Source organism: Hemitrygon akajei, chromosome 29 (assembly GCF_048418815.1).
Source record: "Hemitrygon akajei chromosome 29, sHemAka1.3, whole genome shotgun sequence".
Lineage (NCBI taxonomy): Eukaryota > Metazoa > Chordata > Chondrichthyes > Myliobatiformes > Dasyatidae > Hemitrygon > Hemitrygon akajei.
In genome coordinates, this window is record NC_133152.1 from 5,416,034 (window position 1) to 5,437,503 (window position 21,470).

Genomic DNA, 21,470 nt, shown 5'->3' on the forward strand with positions numbered 1-21,470 from the left:
CAATCAACCTCATCCTGATTCTGATTCTAAATTAATTCCTGTCACTCTTAACTCAACTATTAACCAAGTGAATAACTGGTCTCTTTAGTGAGTTCACCTTTCTGGAAACACGTTTAAATAATTTCCACTAAACATTCTTCCATTCACTATATTGGGTGTCTCATTAACCTTAGCTCTTATTGGTCAGGCCGATCAATCCTCTCTCACAACCGGGATTCCCAACTGAATTATCCTTAATAGTAAACAATGTATTCCTGGAGGTTGGAGAGTAGCAACTGTTGTTTTTTTTTTGGCTTTAAAAGAAAAATAGGGATAATCCAGGAAATTATAGACTGGCGAGTCTCACATTAGTGATAGGTAAGCAACTGGAGAGAGCACTCTTAGGAATATGATTTATGAGCATTTGGAAAAGCATAGCCTAATCAGGGATAGTTAGTATTGTAATGTGTTGGGCAGGTCATGTCTTACTAAATTGATCTGAGTATTTTGAGGAGGTGACCAAGGTGATAGATGATAGGGGGAATGAATTGAATATAGAATATAGAACATAGAGCGTAGAACACAACAGCACAGTAAAGGTCCTTTGGCCCATGATGTTGTTCCAACATTTTACCCTTCTCCTAGATCAGTTTAACATTTCCCTCCCACATAGCTCTCCATTTTTCTTTCATTCATGTGCCTTATCTAAGTCTCTTAAATCTCCTGAATGTATCCACCTCTAACTCCAGCCTTGTAGTGAGTTCCATGCACTTACCAGTCTTTGTGTTAAAAAAAAACCTTCCTCTGACATCACCTCTATACATTCAATCACCTTAAAATTATGTCCTCTCATATTAGCCATTTCTGCCCTGTGGAAACTGCTTTGGCTGTCTACCCTTTCTATACCTTTTATCATCTCGTACATCTCAATCAAATCAGCTCTCATCCTCCATCATATCATAAAGCCCAAGCTCCTTCATCCTCTTCTTATAAGACATGCTCTCTAATCCAGTCTTCATCCTGGTAAATCTCTGCATCCTCTGCAAAGCTTCCACATCCTTCCTTTAATGAAGTGGCCAGAATTGAACATGATACTCCATGTCCGGTCTAACAGAGCTGCAAAAGGCTCTTGAATGCAGTCCCTGACTAATGAAGACCAACACACTCGTCGCCTTCTAATGAACTTGCATGGCGACTTTGAGGGATTTATGATGTGGATCCCAGGAACCCTCTGTCTCCCCACACCTCTCCGAATCCTGCCATTAACCTTCTACTCTGCCTTCAAGTTTGACCTTTCAAGTGTATCACTTTACAAAAGTGAATCACTTGGATGTTATCTACATAGTTTTTAGTAAGGCGTTTGACAAGTTCCTATTTGGTGGCTGATCCAAAAAATTAAGATGCATGGAACTAAGGTGGTGTGGTAGTTTGAATACAGAATGGCATGCACATGGAATAGAGAAGGCAGTGTTATTCTGGCTAGAAATCTGAGACCAGTGGTATTCTGCAAGGATCAGGGCTGTTGGATCTGATTGATTCTTAGATTTTAATTGTAACTTTCATTGCAGTTTAACAATTAATTATCTCCTTGCATTTTAAATAGTTCTTATATGCATAACAGTTTAATATACCTCTAATGGCTATACAAAGTATAACTCTGGAAGGCTCTGAAAGCTTCTTTGTTCTGCATTTTCTGAATAAGTGGTTTCTCATTAGTTAACTTAGTACTACAGTATTTAAGTTTAGATTAAAATGGAATTTTTCTTTATCTCTAGGTATGAAATGGCTAAACACAAAGCAATGTCATCTTTCTTCTTAGCTTTGCCCTTTCACGGTCTGTTTCAATGTTCCTCTGTTCCAGCAACTCCTAATAAAATGATGGTGAAGCATCAAGTTTTGTGCCTCTTTCCTGACTTCTAAACAAATCTTGGATTTAAACAAGTACTGTGAACATTTTTTGTTTATGATGTACGTATATGGTGTGGATGAGGAAGGCATACCGTGGCCACAACTCTTCCTACGGTCTTATGTAGCATCAGAACAACCCTAAACAAGAAAATTAAACTAGGTCCATTCAGGGTAGTAACAATACATCCTATGTCACTATCGAGAACCTTTGATCTGTGCGAGGCTGATATACACATTATGGCAGACGTTTAAATAACCATTGTCTGAAATGTACCCAAACTTCTCAGCAGGTTTCTGCCACAGAATGAGGACACACCCTGATCCCTGGTGAGTGGGTACTGATTGGGAAATCACATAAGGAACCACTGGGAGCTAGATGGGAAGGTCCTTATCAAGGGTTGTTAGTTACCAACTCAGCAGTGGAAGTAGAAGTTAAGAGTAAGTGGATTCACGCCAGCCACTACAAGTGAACTAAAATGGTACTTGATGATGACAAGAGCTGTGATTAATGTGCTAGTAACCTCAAGACCCAGCACCAACACTGCTGGGCTACAGTGAGCAAATCATTAACCAGCCAGAAAATTTCAAGCAAGTCAGCAACTACTGGGCATTATGAAGTTTATTCTAATATTATTTGTTGTTGTTATATTTTTGCCAATTTTCCCTACTCCCATTATGCCGGTTGAGATGGCTCGTAATGTATAACTGTCAGTATCATATGAATTTGCTGATGCTGTTAGTGCTTCGAGCTGTTGGGTATGTCAATATATATCACTTCAAAATATTCACCAATTCTGGGCATATCTGCAGATCCAGAACAAACATGCACCGTCTTTCTCAAACAATCCAGCAACAACAATGTTGACATTATGTCTAGGATTCATTATTCTCGAGGACAACATAAATATACAGTGATCGTGCCCCCCCACATATATGTAAATATAATCTTGATGGTTTAGGGAATATCATATCTGACCCTAATCATGTCTTATTCCGGGATATCTTTACCCACATCTAATGTTCATGCCAACACTATTAAGTCTTTCAATGTGTTCAGTATAAAAGCTACCTTTTGCTTGAGATCACAAGGTACCATTCCAGTAGGGCTTTATTAATTCAATTACACTCCACATTGCCCTAAATGGGGCAATGACGCTGGAATTTTCATTGATGGTCAGAATAATATTACAATTCAACAAAGCTTCTGGCAAGTAATAGGAAATGGTCAAAGTTCATGGAGCAATGTGTACTTAATGTGTGGAAATAGAGCCAAACTCCCCCTTCCGTATAATTGGTTAGGATCTTCTTACTTAGGGTATGTTTTTCTGCCATGAGACATACACACCTTAATTTTACCTTCTGAGCCTAGAATTAAAAGAGACATTTCAGAAGGAGATTGTTTTACATCAATTTTATTCCCATTTTATGCTGTTGCAAGGTGTATAAGAGTGATTAAAAATATTGCTGTGGTCTTAGAAAGAGTGAACAATGACACTGCTGAAGTCTTGGGAAAAGTAACAATATAAATTGTCTTTGGGTAAGATGGCCCTTCAAGTCAAGTCAAGTCACTTTTATTGTCATTTCGACCATAACTGCTGGTACAGTGCATAGTTAAAATGAGACAATGTTTTTCAGGACCATGGTGTTACATGACACAGTACAAAAACTAGACTGAACTACGTAAACAAAAACAACACAGAGAAAGCTACACTAGACTACAGACCTACACAGGACTGCATAAAGTGTACAAAAACAGTGCAGGCATTACAATAAATAATAAACAGGACAATAGGGCAAGGCGTCAGTCCAGGCTCTGGGTATTGAGGAGTCTGATAGCTTGGGGGAAGAAACTGTTACATAGTCTGGTCGTGAGAGCCCGAATGCTTCGGAGCCTTTTCGCAGATGGCAGGAGGAAGAAGAGATTATATGAAGGATGCATGGGGTCCTTCATAATGCTGTTTGCTTTGCGGATGCAGCGTGTAGTGTAAACGTCCCTAATGGTGGGAAGAGAGACCCTGATGATCTTCTCAGCTGACCTCACTATCCGCTGTAGGGTCTTACGATCCAAGATGGTGTAATTTCCGAACCAGGCAGTGATTCAGCTGCTCAGGATGCTCTCAATGCAACCCCTGTAGAATGTGATGAGGATGTGGGCTGGGAGATGGGCTTTCCTCAGCCTTCGCAGAAAGTAGAGACGCTGCTGGACTTTCTTTGCTATGGAGCTGGTGTTGAGGGAACAGGTGAGATTCTCCGCCAGGTGAACACCAAGAAATTTGGTGCTCTTTAGGATCTCTACCGAGGAGCCGTCGATGTTCAGCGGGGAGTGGTCGCTCTGTGCCCTCCTGAAGTCAACAACTATCTCTTTTGTTTTGTTCACATTAAGAGACAGGTTGTTGGCTCTGCACCAGTCCGTTTGCCACTACACCTCCTCTCTGTAAACTGACTCGTCGTTATCGCTGTTGAGACCCACCACGGTTGTGTCATCGGCGAACTTGATGATATGGTTTGAGCTGTGTGTTGCATCACAGTTGTGGGTCAGCAGAGTGAACAGCAGTGGACTGAGCACACAGCCCTGGGGGACCCCTGTGCTCAGTGTGATGGTGTTGGAGATGCTGCTCCCGATCCGGACTGACTGAGGTCTCCCAGTCAGGAAGTCTAGGATCCAGTTGCAGAGGGAGGTGTTCAGGCCCAGTAGGCCCAGTTGGCAAGACGGTATGGCATTAGATTTTAGCAGTTAAGGTGGAGGGGAGCATGTGAAATTATAGACAAGGAGTGTTGTACTCACATAAAGTACCTGACAAGTCTGAAGACATAACTGATTTGCCTAATCATATTCAATAAGAAGCAACTAAAATATATCAACCTGATAGACGGGATTCAAGTCTCAGAAGCTGGGGGTACTCAATATTATGTGTCATATTATTCATACTGATATACTTTATCATAATTTACATCATTTTTACTTGTTTAAAGGCAATCATTAATAGAATAGTACAAACTCACATAAATGTGTCGATTAATCTGCCTGATCATGTCTTAATCTTATGAATAAACGTTGAAGAATATATATCCTTTGGTATTTTAAAACCTAAGTAGTTTTTTTGATTATTTTATAGATAATGTAAATACCACAAGTTTTTCTGCCTCTGAATTTTCAAATGTAATGATTCTAAATGAGTGATTTAGAATCAAAGGGGGCATTATTGGATCTGACTGCTTAATTATTGGATCTAACTGTTTGTCATTTTCTAGTTTAACAATTAATTATCTACTTGTATCTTAAGTAGTTCTTATATGCATAACAGTTCAATATGCCTCTAGTGGCTATACAAAGTATAATTCTAGAACACCCTGGAAGTTTCTTTGTTCTGCATGAAGTGAATAAGTGCTTTTTCATTGGTTAACTAGGTTCTGCAGTATTTAAGTAATCACTTTCTAATTGGTTAATATTTATAGATCTCAATGAAAATTTCCTTAACTCTGGTTATAAAGTAGCTAACCACAAAGTAGTGCCATTTTTGATCTTAGCTTTCCTTGTCACTGTCTGTTTCAATTTTCCTCTGTTCTATCAACTCCTAATAAAATGATAGGGGAGCAACAGATTTTGTGCCTCTTTCCTGACTTCTAAAAGAACCTTGGATTAAAGCACCAAGAATCCAACAATGCTGTGAATTGTTTCTTTGTGATGTATATGATTTGGTTGATGGATGTGGCTCAGTCCTTTCTTCCTGTGTAAATTGCGTGGAGTAGACTCACTGTTTAATAGTAGTTCTCCAGGTCAGCAAAATATTATTGTGTCACACAGTTAAGAAGCAATGAAAGCTCCTGATGCAACCTCACTTAGGGGGAAAGGAAAGATGTTTTCAGTACTCTGGGAAGACCTGAATCAAAACTCATCCCAGTATCTGAATCTCTCTCTGTTTTGGGGAAGGTGTTTGACTTTCATTTTCAATAACTTCAAAGGGACAAAATGAACCAACTCTTCAGTGGATGGCCAGCAGATGAATGCTCAGGGTTCAATAAGGTAACAGTCAACCATTCTGGTTTGGTCTGGTTTAGTATTGCCACATGGAGTGAGACAGAGCGAAAAGTTTTGCTTGCGTGTCATTGAGACAGATCATTCCAATGTACATTGAAGTAGTACAAAAGGAAAAGCGGAGTGCAGAATACTGTGTTACTGTTAGAGAAAGAGCAGTGGGGGTAAACAAGTACAGTGCAAAGGCCACGGTGAGGTACGTTGGGAGATCAAGAGTTCATCTTTTAATGTATGGGGAGGGATCTGTTCAAGAGAAGGATAGAAGCTGTTCTTTAATCTGCTGTTAAGTGTTTTCAAGACTCTCTGATGGGAGGAGAGAATTGGCAGATGGGACAAGTCCTTGATTATGTTGGCTGCTTTATCTAGACAGTGAGAAGTGTAGAGAGAGTCATTGTGGGGAGATCGGTTTGTTAAATGGACTGAATTATGTCCACAGCTCTCTGTAATTTCTTATCATCTTTGGCACAGCGTATGCCAGATGACGTTGTGATGCATATGTATTGGGTCCTTTCTATGGTGTACTTTGATGTAAGGTAATGGAATTGAAATGTAAACTCCAATTCATTCCGCACAGAAGCTGCCCGAATTACTGTACATCTTTTTTATTCCAAATTTCTAGCATCGGCAGCATTTTGCCATTGTCTCTTTAATTCCCTCTTTTTTATTAGTTTAATCTTACTTTTATAAAAAATCCCATATTTTTCAAACTTTCTATGTTGTAGGAGGCCATTTAGCCTGTCAAATCCCTACTAGCTGTCAGAGCATTCCCATTTGCCACCAACATTTCTTTGTTACCTGCTCTCTTATATGTGTATACCCAGTGACTTGACCTCTCAGCAGCCACTTAAACCAAGAGCAACTTACAACAGAATCAATTTACCAGCCATTATTGCTGAAAAGAGCTATTTTCTGCACAGGTATGGAACAAGATTGTTGATAACACTTCCATGAGGGCTTTTTAATATGAGGGAAGGTAAAATTGAATTATGTTACAAATGGAACACTTAAATGATGAATATTCTTCTGAAAATCTGAATCATACATTTAAAAAATTGATGTGTGCTTGATTGTCCTGATAATTCACAGCATTGATGAAGTAATTTTGTGCAGTAATGAATCTAATGATGTGGGTGAATGATGACATATGAGATGAAGGCATTAATGATAACACTGAAAAACTTGAGCTGCTTCAATGTTTTGTTGCGGGACCTGGTACGATGTTGTTTGCCTGATCATTTTAGCCTGGTGACAGGAAACTCTGTTTTAGTTCTTTCTCATTGCTAAGGTTAGGTAATTGGTCAAGATTGATGGCACTTTGTTCTGTGGAGATTACATGTGTCAATTAGCAGCGGGTATACCCTTGGCAAGCTGAGGTTTACAAGAGTTGCTGAATTTTTATCTCCAGCATTCATTTTGACCAACGTGGAGAAACAACGTGGAGAATGGCAGGCCCGTCCAGACCGGGCAGTACTAATAAAAATCTGAAACTTCACGTTTCTCTGGTGTTTTCCGATACCACTGGACATCTGAAAAGTTTTAAGGAAATTATTCTTTGTGAGTAGGTCACTCTCTATTTCAGAAATTATGGCAACCAATCGAAAGCCAACAATGTAATAATGAGACAGTGTTCCGCTCCCTCGGGCTGTACTGGAACATTACCCTAGATTAATTATTTGAGTCTAAGGAAGGAGATGAGACCCTCCTGCCTCAGCTGACACTAAACTCACTGCGACAGAAGTATCTAATGTGGAATCTTCTTGAAGCACCAAAGAACCAATGTTTGTACTGAATGCAGATCTGGTGCAAATTATTTTTCATATTGCACTAGTTTGGAAGATTTTTGCTTCATATTTCTACTCAAACTCATTTGAGTTACAATTTTATTCAGCTTGTTTCAATGGACCAACGTCCACCATGAAAACAAATATAAGGATCATACATTACTCAACTTATTACTGCCAATCCCGGAGGGGAAATTGAAGGACCCGGACAGCATCTTTGCACTGGCAAGAAGCAAAATGTTTTAATAACAGAATGACCAAGTCCAAACATTGAGAGCTGACCCTGAATTATGTTTCATAAATCCACTGTAAGGAATCACCCAGTCTGTTTTCCCAGCCCAATGTTCTCTACCACATGTTTCATAGATCCACTGTAAGGAATCACCCAGTCTGTTTTCCCAGCCCAATGTTCTCTACCACGTTTCATAGATCCACTGTAAGGAATCACCCAGTCTGTTTTCCCAGCCCAATGTTCTCTACCACGTTTCATAGATCCACTGTAAGGAATCACCCAGTCTGTTTTCCCAGCCCAATGTTCTCTACCACATGTTTCATAGATCCACTGTAAGGAATCACCCAGTCTGTTTTCCCAGCCCAATGTTCTCTACCACATGTTTCATAGATCCACTGTAAGGAATCACCCAGTCTGTTTTCCCAGCCCAATGTTCTCTACCACATGTTTCATAGATCCACTGTAAGGAATCACCCAGTCTGTTTTCCCAGCCCAATGTTCTCTACCACGTTTCATAGATCCACTGTAAGAAATCACAGTGTAGATTGGTGACAATATCTCCTCCTCGCTGGTGATCAACACTCGTGCATCTCAGGGGCGTGTGCTTAGCCCACTGCTCTACTCTCTCTATACCCATGACTGTGTTGGTGAGCAGAGCTCAAATGCCGCCTATAAATTTGCTGATGATACAACCATTGTTGTTAGAATCTCAGATGGAGACGAAAGGGCGTACAGGAGTGAGGTATGCCAACTAGTGGAGTGGTACCTCAGTAACAATCCTTGCACTCAACGTCAGCAAGACGAAAGAGCTGATGGTGGAAGGGTAAGATAGAGGAACACATACCAATCCTCATAGACGGTTCAGAAGTGGAGAGAGTGAGAAGTTTCAAGTTCCTTCGGCCCACAATGTTGTGCCGACCCTCAAACCCTGCCTCCCATATAAACCCCCACCTTAAATTCCTCCATATACCTGTCTAGTCGTCTCTTAAACTTCACTAGTGTATCTGCTTCCACCACTGACTCCGGCAGTGCATTCCACGCACCAACCACTCTCTGAGTGAAAAACCTTCTGATATCCCCCTTGAACTCCCCTTACCTTAAAGCCATGTCCTCTTGTATTGAGCAGTGGTGCCCTGGGGAAGAGGCACTGGCTGTCCACTCTGTCTATTCCTCTTAATATCTTGTATACCTCTATCATGTCTCCTCTCATCCTCCTTCTCTCCAAAGAGTAAAGCCCTAGCTCCCTTACTCTCTGATCATAATCCATACTCTCTAAACCAGGCAGCATCCTGGTAAATCTCTGTACCCTTTCCAATGCTTCCAAATCCTTCCTATAGTGAGGCGACCAGAACTGGACACAGTACACCAAGTGTGACCTAACTAGAGTTTTATAGAGCTGCATCATTACATCGCGACTCTTAAACTCTATCGCTCGACTCAGGAAAGCTAACACCCCATAAGCCCTCTCAACTACCCTATCTACCTGTGAGGCAACTTTCAGGGATCTGTGGACATGTACTCCCAGATCCCTCTGCTCCTCCACACTACCAAGTATCCTGCCATTTACTTTGTACTCTGCCTTGGAGTTTGTCCTTCCAAAGTGTACCACCTCACACTTCTCCAGGTTGAACTCCATCTGCCACTTCTCAGCCCACTTCTGCATCCTATCAATGTCTCTCTGCAATCTTCGACAATCCTCTACACTATCTACAACACCACCAACCTTTGTGTCCTTCCATCAGGTAGGAGGTACAGAAGCCTGAAGGCACACACTCAGCGATTCAGGAACAGCTTCTGCCATCTGATTCTTAAAATAGACATTGAACCCCTGAACACTACCTCACTTTTTAATACTATTTCTATTTTTGCACGATTTTTAATCTATTCAATATACGTATACTGTAATTTATTATTATTGCTTTTTATCTTCTTCTAGATTACATATTGCATTGAACTGCTGCTGCTAAGTTAACCAACTTCATGACACATACCGACGACAATAAACCTGATTCTGAGATTGAAGTGGTTTGAGAGATTTGTTTCGGCACAAACCAGCTCCTGCCTCACGGATGATCTGGATCCACTCTGATTTGCCTGCCCCCACAATAGGTCAAAAGCAGATGCTATTACTCTGGCTTTTCACTTTGCTCTGTACCATCTGGGCAACAGGAACTCGTATGTCATTTGTTGCTGGACTGCAGCTTAGCACAGTGCAATCATCAAGCTCCAAGTCCTGGGCCTCTGAACCTCCCTGTGCAACTCCATACTCAGCTTCCTCATTGGCAGACCTCAGTCAGTGGGGATTGCTAACAAAATCTGCTCCTGAAGGCTGCATGCTCAGCCCCTACCCTGTCCCTATACACACCTGACCGTGTGTCTAAGCACAGCTCCAATGCCATCTTCAAATTCACTGATGACAGCGCTGTAGGACAAACACAGGTGACAATGAGTAGGTCACCTGGTTGAGTGGTGCCAAGCAACAACCTCTCACTCATTGCCAACATTTAAAAAGACAGTAGCTTACTAGCTTCAAAATTACTCTTTTGATCCTGGGACAGCAGGTTAGTGTAACACTACCACAGCGCCAGTCACCTGGGTTTGTTTCTACCGCTGTAGCAGGGAGTTTGTACATTCTGCCTGTGACTGTGTGGGTTTCTTCTGGGTGCTCGGGTTTCTTATTAATTCTAAAGATTAGTAGGTTAATTGGTCACATAGGTGTAACTGGGTAGCGGAGGCTCATTGGGCCAGTGGGGTCTATTTCCATGCTGTATCTCTAAATAAAATAATAAATGAATAAGTCTGCTCCCCCACCCCGCACACCTTCTCCCGTCTTCCAGGTTCTCCATTACATGAGGTGCACAGCTCTCCTCAGGTATGTTCTATCTGCTCAGCCATTTTAGTTTACACTTAAAGCCCTCACACTGAAATCTATTGTTATGGGATATCCATAAATTTACTGAATCTGTTACAATTCTGTTGAAGCACTGACAGTTTAAGCAATGTCTGTTTTTAAACGTCAGGTTCTAAATGAAATGGGAATTTGGATCATTTTGTATTTCCTTTATCTGCTAGTCTGGTGCGTTGTGAGAAGTTATTTAAGTGGCACATAGTTCCCAAAACCCTTCTTTGTCACAGCGTTGCAGAGCTCCTCTCCAACCCTGATTTATCCTCCATGCTGACAGTTCACTTGACAGCTTCATCTATCGCTGCTTGCTCCAGGTCTCTCTGCTGCATGGCTGCAATGCCATTTGAGCAGTTTGCTACCCAGAGCCGACAAGAGCTGCTTGAAGACCTGGTATTTAGCCTGACCGTGTCCAATGGCACAATTTGCCCCAAGTGATCTACATGATTGCCTGCTAATTAAGTGTTCCATTTCTCAAATCTCACAATGCACATTCTGATCACTAGAAACACTAGCTGCCTGGCATTGAGATTTGTGTAATAAATTCCAGTGGTTAGTATCAGTTAACTAAATTGATCAGTTTCCTGTGTTATTCCCACATTACTTAGCAGCTATTTTTTAACGACAAGGGGAAAAAAAGAAAATTTGCAGGTGATGAAAATTGAAACTAAAAGTAGTTTAATACTACTTTTGATGAAATGATGAAAATAAAAGTAGCAATAGGAACTAAACTGTTATTGCAGATTGAAGACTCTTTGTCATCCCTCCAGTACATATTTCAGCCTATCACCCACCAGCCTCCATTTCAATCTTTCCCCTCTCGTCCACCACCTGGTTCCACCTGCCTAATATTTTTTCCCTACCCACTTCCACATGTCAGCATGGGCCTCTGCCTCAGCACACCCTTCTCCCTGTCCATTACTACTGAGCCTGTTTCAGCAGACCCTTCTATCTGTAGCTTACCTCGTTGCACTTGTCAACCATGCCCCTCATGTTGTTTCACCTATCACCTACCAGCCTCAGCCTTGCCCCTCCCTTTCAGTTCTTTATGTTGCCTATCTTCCCTCTACAGTCTCAGTCACTCTCAGATGCCGCTTGACCCACTGAGTTCTTCCAGCTGCTGGATTAAGCTCCAGATTCCAGCATCTGCAATCTCATGAGGGTCCTCTTCACAATTATCCTACCAGAACCAGTTCCCTGCTATTTCTCCATTGTCTGTACATTCCCTTTGAACCCAATTCCATTTTGAAAGATGATGGTTCTGACCTTCTCCAGCCTGGCATGCTTCTGGAGCAGTGAAGGTGCAGGTGAGGCCAGCCAAATAGGTTTTACTCAGCTTGATGACTCTGTTTGAAATAAACATGCAATTCAGGAAATGCCCTTGCAAGAGGGAAATTTTATTTCTTTTGTCGTCTCCCTTGATATTTTTCTAATTTTTCAATTTAATTGAATCTATTTTTAGAATTTTTTTAACAATAAAGGATAATGTTTATAATATTTATGCAGTAGGCATCTCTGGAGGGATGCTGGTTGTGCATTAGTGCAGTGGATAGGTTACTGAGCTTGGAATCCAGGCACTGGACTAACAACACACACCAAACACTGGAGAAACTCAGCAGGTCAGGCAGGATCTACGGAAAAGAATAAACAGTCGACATCTCAGGACAGTGGGTGGGAAAGGTCAATGACTGGAGAAGAAAGAATCTGATAGGAGAGGAGAATGGACCATAGGAGAAAGGGGAGAAAGGGGAGAAGGAGGAGACCCAGGGAAAATAGTAGGCAGGTGAGAAGAAGGAAAAGTGAGGAATGTGTGGGTGGTGATAGTGGGGCAATTTGTGTACCGGAAGGAGAAATCGATATTCATGCTGTCAGGTTAGAGGGTATCCAGATGGTAAACAAGGTGCTGCTCCTCCACTCTGAAGGTGGCCTCATCTTGGCAGAGGAGGCCATAGTTGGACATGTCAGATGAGAATCAGAATTAAAATGTTTGGCCACCAGGAAGCCCCAATTGTGGCAGATGGTGCGGAGGTGCTCGATGGTGGTCCCCCAATTTCTGACGGGTGAGGGGAGCATGGAGGGAAATCCTGCTCTTTAAGGAAGGAGGACACCTCTGATGTTCTGTAATGGAAAGCTGTGGGCTGGGAATAGATGAGGCGGAGGCAAAGAAACTGAGAAAAGGGAATAGCATTTCTACAGGAGATGGGGTGGGAAGTTGCATATTCGAGATTACCATGGGAATCAGTAGGTTTGTAAAAGATGTCAGTTGACTTTTTGAGGGAAACAGAGAGACCAAGAAAAGTGACGGAGGTGGACTAAGTGAACTTAAGGGCAGGATAAAAGTTAGAGTCAAAGTTGAGACACTTTTGGTAAACCAGGACTGTTAGAGCCATCTCAGCTGTGCACTAAATGAACCAGTGCTGGGTTAGGGTGAAGGAGCTTGTGTGTGCTGCTCAGAATTTCACTTAATCAGTTTTCGAGTTTTGTTGTGGTGCCTATTTCATTCATTCATCACAATTGACTCAGCTCACTCACTGTACAATACTCAATGCTAATGGCCAAGTGCATATTTCCTTATCTGTTTTCTAGAGTAGTTTGGAATTAACTGGATCTGTTTTCCATTCATCTTGCACATGCCACATGATTGCAGGCAGTGTGTCCATTCCCCGGAACTGAAGTCAAGCAACAGGCCAGCTGATAAGCTCTGGCAGCATCGCACCCAGTGCACTCCCAGATGTTGGTCTGTGCAGGGACCAGTGTGACAAAAACCACAAGAGTCGAGAGTGATCATCAATATTTTTCAAGGATGAACTATCTTTGCTAAAATGTTTCAATGTGAGAGCTTCATTAGCTGGTAAAATTGAAATAGTGCTTCATATCTTTTAATGTATTTTACAGAATAACTTCTTTAGTTTAAATATAATATTCCTTTTAGTAAAAAAACAGAATTAAAAGAAGGCTAATCAATCCAGGTCCTTATAACAGATTAACCTAAAAGTATGGCAAAATTACATACTTAGACACTTGCAAGGTCAGGCGCAGGTTCCTTGCCCAATCTCTCCTCTATGCTTCCCACTCTCCCCTCAACCTTTCACACCCACGAAACATTCCTGAACACGTCTAGTTAAAATCTCCACTCCCTCCCCCATCATCATTATGACTTCTTCCTCCATAGAATATAGACTTGAGTTTTACACAACCTCATATGGCACGCTAAGAACACCATTCAATTAAATCATTGCTGATCGTTTATCTCAGCATCACTTTGATGTAAAGGCCCCATATTCCTTGATTCTCTCTGTTATGTTTTGCACTGCTGAAACATAGAAACTAATCACAATAAAAAGACGGGAGCCCAGGCGATAGCTCATTCATTCTTACTTTAAGTGAGGTGCGCACATATCATGAGGTAGCATCATGACATATGCAATTCACATATTTTTACATATAACCACAATGAATTATGTAAACAACAAAGAAAGATTAATCAAACAATATATTTGCAATATTATTCAAATATTACTAAAATATTAAATACGCAACACTCCTCCCATTTAGCTATAAACTCTAACTCAATATAGAGTGCATCTTACCTTATACACAGTATACTCTATACAACTACTGAACAGATTTCCACAGCAGAGTAAATTTTACATTGTCCCATTCAGGCCTAAGTATTTAATCACTGTGGAGGATTTCTTACTCTAGTACGATAATGTCTTTTCTGATAAGAGAGGTCACTCTGCTTGGCAGGTGAGACTTGTGGATGTAAAGCAATCTCAGGTTCTAGGGCCTCCTCCGTGGTGTTTCTAGGAGTTGACACTGAGACTGTAGGAGGTGATTCTCACAGCTCTGAACACCTTTCTTCTCCTAGTTTATGCATCATGACCTTGGGAAAGTCCATTTAATTCTCTTGTTAATTCTTCTATTGCCCCCTTTATGATCTGATCCTCATGGTTTCCTCATTCACAACATCATCTTATGAATCCTGTCTTCATACCTCTATTGACTCCTTTCTTTTAGGCCTTCCATTCATCCAGCTGGGATTTGGTCTCTGCATCTACTTTTACAAGCAGCTCTTTGTCTCCCACTTGAAGTTTATGCAATAATCTTATGCACACAGAGTAGATTCTGGGTCTTTAAACTGACGAAAGCCAAATGCTTGCAACTTTTCTTAAGTTCCTTTCACCAAGCCACCTTTCACTAGTAACTACCTGATTAACATATCAGTAGCTTTCTCAGATATGCTCCTGACAAAAACGGTTGTTGTCGGACCACTGCTTTTGTCACTTTCATGATTCCTTTGAGTAGCATGGTCATTCCTGGGTCTAATATACTTTCCAACCAGAGGCTCAGAGGTTGGCACCAACACCTGTTTGCCCTCTGTTGGGCAACAGTTCATGGTTTACAGCATTGGGACAGATGTGGCATCATCCAGTACCTTTCTTAATTCAATTTCAGTTGACCCTATTGAAATGGATGTGGCATGCAAATGGTAAATGGATGTCCAATCAAGTTGTAATTGTCTCGGTCAATCATGTCCCTTCTGCTGCTGGCCCTCCTGTTTTTACCAAATGTAAGCCCAATGTGGCTTGTTGGTTGTTGCATTTCACTGTTAACAATGTTATTCCCACAGGAGTTATCTTTTCTCCCATATAAGTTCTTACTTGGGTATTGGCAGGCTTTAGTTTAGTACCTTTGAAATGTCTTTCAAGCTCATTTTGTTGAATGTCTGAAACAGCCAAGCCAGTTTCCAATTCCATTTTAATTAATTTGCCATTAACTTCTGGCATAAGCCATATTGCTTGTCTGTTGTTGCTTTTCACATTGTAAATCGCAAGTCCACTCAGTCCTGTGCCACTTTTATTGTTACTTGATTTTGCATCAACAACATGTAGATTGGTGCTCTTTTTGTAACGGTAACTTGATGTTTTATTTTTTTCTTTTTTTTGTGCTGTCCATTTATTTTTGTCTACATGACATGCTCTTTATATGTGTCCAACTTTGTTACATTTTCTGCAACTTTCTTCTTTAAACCTCTATTGGTCTGGTTTACGTGAGCCCTGCCACTACGGTAACACAATTTGTTTGACCAGGCTGGTTTCTGTTTAGATGTTCAAATTTTGCTCATGTTCACTTTCATCCCTGCTGCAACTCAGTTGCACCTCTGTGTGCTGTTTCCACCGATACAGCTATTTCAATTGCTCTTTTAGATGTCAGTTTTGGATCAGGTTAGAGCCATTTTTGAATGTTTCCTTGTAAGATTCCACAAAACTAAATGTTCGCTCAATGCATCACTAAGCCCACCACTGAAATGATAATGCTCAGACAATCTCTTCAATTCAGTCACATATTGCTGAAAGACTCCCCGTCCTTTTGATTCTGCTTATAAAACCTAAAGCATTCTGCAATCAATAATGATTTTGGTTCTAAGTGTTCCTGCATTACTTTCATAATATTAACAAAGCTCATTTCTGCTAGTTTGGTTGCAACAGCTAAACTTTGAAGCAATCTGTATGCCTTTAATCCAATGCACTCAGCAAAATTGTTACTTGTTTCTGATTGGCTATTTAATTTGCTTCAAAATACCGTTCAATTAGCTCAGCATACATGAGACAGTTATACATTGATGAATCAAACATGTTGTTCTTTCCGATATAGCCAGCCATTTCTGATTTTTTTAAAGAATAGTATCACCCAGTACTCAGTTTATAAAGCTGTGAATTCTTCAGTTTTCTGCCTTACTTTTAAACTTGGCTGACTCTGCACATGCTGTGCTGGATGTGAATGTATAAGCAGAAGGGACTAGTTTAGTAGGCTTTCAATTATTCTTTTAGAGATACAGCATGGTAGCAGGCCCTTCTGGTCCGATAGACTTTTGCCAATTAATTACACACATGTGACCCAATTAACCCACTAACCCATACGTCGTTGGAATGTGGGAATGAAAAAGAACACCCGGAGGAACCCCACACATTCACAGGCAGAATGTACAAACTCAGCAGAACTGAACTGGGTTTGAGGCAATGTATTAACATCATGTAAACCTTGCTACCCCAAACTACCAGTTGAGTTTATTTAGCACATTGTGGGACAAAGAGCCTGTCACTGTGCTGTACACAGTGTTCGATGTGGGCTTAGTGATGCATGTTCGATGTTCAATGTTACACATGATTGTGATCATCACTTCCTACAGTAGGTTTCATTTCTCAAAGATTACTGGAAATTTAGCCATGATAACAACTTTTACTTTGTTATCTATCTGTATTTATTTCTTGGGTGCATCACTTGCAAAGTCTGCAAGCATTTCCTATTCCAGATTTCTCTGGAGAAGGTGGTGGTGAGGCACATTCTTGAATCTTGCTGTCCTGCCAGTGAAGTTAAACTACAAAGCTTTTTGTCAGGAACTAGACCCATGGGTGGTATATTTCCAAAATTAGGATGATATGCAAATTTAATAATACCCGGTATATAGAGGTTATAGTCTTTTCCCAGGGTACGGGAGTCTAAAGCTGAGGCTTAAGATGAGAGGCAAAAGATTTAAAATGGTCCTGAAGTGCAAATATTTCCATACAGAGGGTGATGGGTAGATGGAACAAGCTGCCAGAAGAAGTTGTAGAGCACAGGTATATGCATAGGAAAGCTTTGGGTTTAGGCCAATTGCAGAGAGCTCATGGGCTTAGTGTAGGAAGGAAATGAAATAGCAACTCAGAAATGAGTACCAATTCTGCTGAACGCATTGGATTAAAGGCATACAGATTGCTTCAAGGTTTAACTGCTACAACCAAACCAGCAGAAATGAGCTTTGCTGATATTCTGAAAGTAGGTTGTGTTGAAGGGCCTGGTTCCACTCAGTGTGACTCTGATGTTGTTAACAGTTAAAGGTCACTAACCAGACTCTTTGGGGATGATCATTTCCAGGGACCAATATAGTGTGAATGAATGCTAATGTCATGGATCAGCCCACAGGTCCAAATTTGGTCAGGATCTTGCTGTATACAGACAGAGACAGTAAGGAGTAGAATGAATGCTTAAGAACCTGGGATAAGGAGGACAAACTCTTAAAATGGCTGCTTTGGAGTGAATGTAGAAAAATGCCTTTTTGGATCAAATCTTTCTCAAACGCCAATTGAGTCTGGTCAATTATTTATTTAATATATATCTTTGATTTTATTAGTCCAGACTGTTAAGGAATATGGGGGAAGAAAGTGCCCAGGCTGTTAGCCCGTAGCTCAGTCAATGGAGCAATTTAACCATATAACCATATAACAATCACAGCACGGAAACAGGCCATTCCGGCCCTCCTAGTCCGTACCGAACTCTTAATCTCACCTAGTCCCACCTACCCGCACTCAGCCCATAACCCTCCACTCCTTTCCTGTCCATATATCTATCCAATTTTACCTTAAATGACACAACTGAACTGGCCCCTACTACTTCTACAGGAAGCTCATTCCACACAGCTATCACTCTCTGAGTAAAGAAATACCCCCTCGTGTTTCCCTTAAACTTTTGCCCCCTAACTCTCAAATCATGTCCTCTCGTTTGAATCTCCCCTACTCTCAATGGAAACAGCCTATTCATGTCAACTCTATCTATCCCTCTCAAAATTTTAAATACCTCGATCAAATCCCCCCTCAACCTTCTACGCTCCAATGAATAGAGACCTAACTTGTTCAACCTTTCTCTGTAACTTAAGTGCTGAAACCCAGGTAACATCCTAGTAAATCGTCTCTGCACTCTCTCTAATTTATTGATATCTTTCCTATAATTCGGTGACAAGAACTGTACACAATTAACTGTACACAATTTAAAGGAACTTAATGTCTTTATCCTGTCAGGAACAAGAATTGGCCAGAAATTTGGTAAAAGTGGTGGATTTTAAGATTCAAGATTGCTTAATTTCCTGTACATGTGTAAAAGAGAACAAAATAATTGTTACTCCAGAACTGATGCAGTACAAAAAAAAACACAAAAGATAAACACATTAATAAATAAACATAATAAATATAAATGCATAAGATAGCTTATGTACATAGATTGATTATATGCCCATAAAGTGACATTAGTCTGACAGAAAATAATAAAGTAATGTTAGAGTTAGCAGGTGGAGACATTGATCAGCCTTACTACTTGTGCAAAGTAACTGTTTTTGAGTCTGGTGGTACTGGTGTGGATGCTACGTAGCCTCCTCGCTGATGGGAGTGGGACATATAGTCCATGTGCAGGGTGGGTGGGATCCTTCATGATGCTACTGGCCCTCTTCCAGTACCTTTCCATATATATCTCCCTAATTGTGGGTAGGCTGGTGCCGGTAATGGCTGGACAGTTGTAGAGTCCTCCTGTCCACCCCAAAGCAGCTTCGATACCAAGTAGTGATACGGCTTGTCAGGATGCTCTCTATTGCATGTTTGCAGAATGTCCATCCCTCTTCAGCCTCCTTAGAAAGTAGAGACATTGATGAGCATTCTTCAACAGGATGTGTACTCCCAGGAGTTTGAAACTGGTGCCGTTTCCACTGCTGTGCTGCCGATGTAAAAGGAAGTGGGCAGGGGGTGTGAGGTGCAAGTTCTCCTGAAGTAGAAAACCACTGTTATTGTCTTGTTAACATTGAGTAGGCTTTTTGCCTGAAACCAGGCCTTAAATTCTTCCACCTACCCTCCATAGGCCATCTCATCATCATTACTGATGAGTCCCACCACTGTCATGTCATTGGAGAAATTGACTATGTAATTGCTCTGGTGTTTTGCTATGCAGTCACGTGAAAGCAGAGAGAACAGCACTGGGCTCAGCACACAGCCCTAGGGGTACCCATGTTGAGGATGATAGGGATAGAGGAGAGATTGTGTATCCTGACTATCTGAGGTCTGTTTGTTAGCAAGGAATGTATTAAGAAAGGAAAGGGAAGTAGAAAAGTAAAAGATTTCAGTAAAGAACTCCAGGTCATTGGAAGCACAAGACTAATGATGGACAGGACAGGAGAATAGGAGACACAGTCATTTACCTTGGTAGACAGAGGACTTCTCTTCCACATTTCATGTCGAACTATAGCTGAAGAGCTATATGTACTGCAAAAATCTAGACCAAGATTTGGGAGTAGGAATCTTGAATAAGATAGTGTAGAAATGAATGGAATGACTATAAAGGACTTTGGTTAAGTAGAAATGGGTCAAAACTGATGATCATTCAAAAATTCAGGGGAAACTTTACTCAAGAAATGATTACTATGTGAGATGAAGGAGACTGAGGGATTCAGGCTGAAAAGAGATTGAGGGACTTGTGTGGCACATACACACACACACACTGACACAGTCTGATTGGTTGGAAGTTCCTCAATGCAATTTGATATGAACTGACTCCTGTAACCTGGCAGCATGCGGCCAATTCCTTGGTGGATCTGAAATGCCACCAGTTCCCAAATATTGAGGCACTTATATTGTGTTGTGCAGCTGACAGGGGAATCTGAAATTTCCTTTCAGTTGCATTACTGTAATATTTCTTTGCCTTTAGTCATTCTTTGATCCATTCACTCAAGAAATCAAATTCAGTAAAAGTCACTGAAGTCACTTGGCAGCGCTGAGCTGTACTGCTTGAAACAACCTACAGGGAATCGGGAGCTCAAGCAGAACAATAATAGCAAGAGGTGTGAAAGCCTGGGGTCACAGGACCATTACAACAGCTGAATTTTATTACCAAGAAAGTGAATAATCCACGTTCCAACTGAAATATTTAATGGTTGTGGAATCTGATGAATGGATGGAATTTAATAGCTTTTATTGCACCATTTGTTTTGCTAAAGGTGAGCCACATATTTTTTCTCTGTTTATTAAGTGTCCCTAGGAAAACACAGCATCTGGGGTTGCACTGTGGTAGGATATAACCGAGCAGCCAATCAGGGTGCAGTTGCGATGAAGCTCTTAGACTATCAATTAATTTTGGTAATTGATATGAAAATGGAAGAAAGAATCCTCCAGCAAATCCATCCAGCTGTGGGATGCATTAATCCAGCTGCACAGTGCTACCATCCAGTTTTGGGATTGAGCATCTCGGCTGTGATGTACATCAATCCGCTGCGGAATGCTCCAGTATGGCAGTGAAATTTATCTGCCCAGCTTGGGATGCATTGCCCCAGCTGCGGAGTGCACCTGTCTGTCAGCAGTATATCAATGTAGCTGTGGGATCCAGCTGTGTAACGTGTCAGGTTGGCTATGATGCACTTCTCCAGCCGTGCACCGCTGTGTATTTGCCCAATGCAGACAGAAGTAAATCTGTTTCTGTGCTTACCAAGGATTTTATCGTAATTCAGAGTTTGAATTGCACTATTTTTTTCTCCTCATCTTATCGACTCAGGCACCACCACCCACACCTATGTCAGACCCTCTCTGGACCTTCATTGAGGGGAATGCAGCATAGTTACCTGGATGTTTTGTAACATACAGGTACTGTTGCTTCATGTCACTAAGAATGAGAAGAGTCTTAATTCTGATGCTTTTTTTCATGGATTCCCCTGTAATTCAAGGCCAAACAGATGGAGCGCTGGGTGGAACATTACTCTGAACTGTATGCCCGTGAGAACACAGTGGCAGACACTGCCCTCGATGCCATCGAGCAACTGCCAGTCATGGAGGAGCTGAA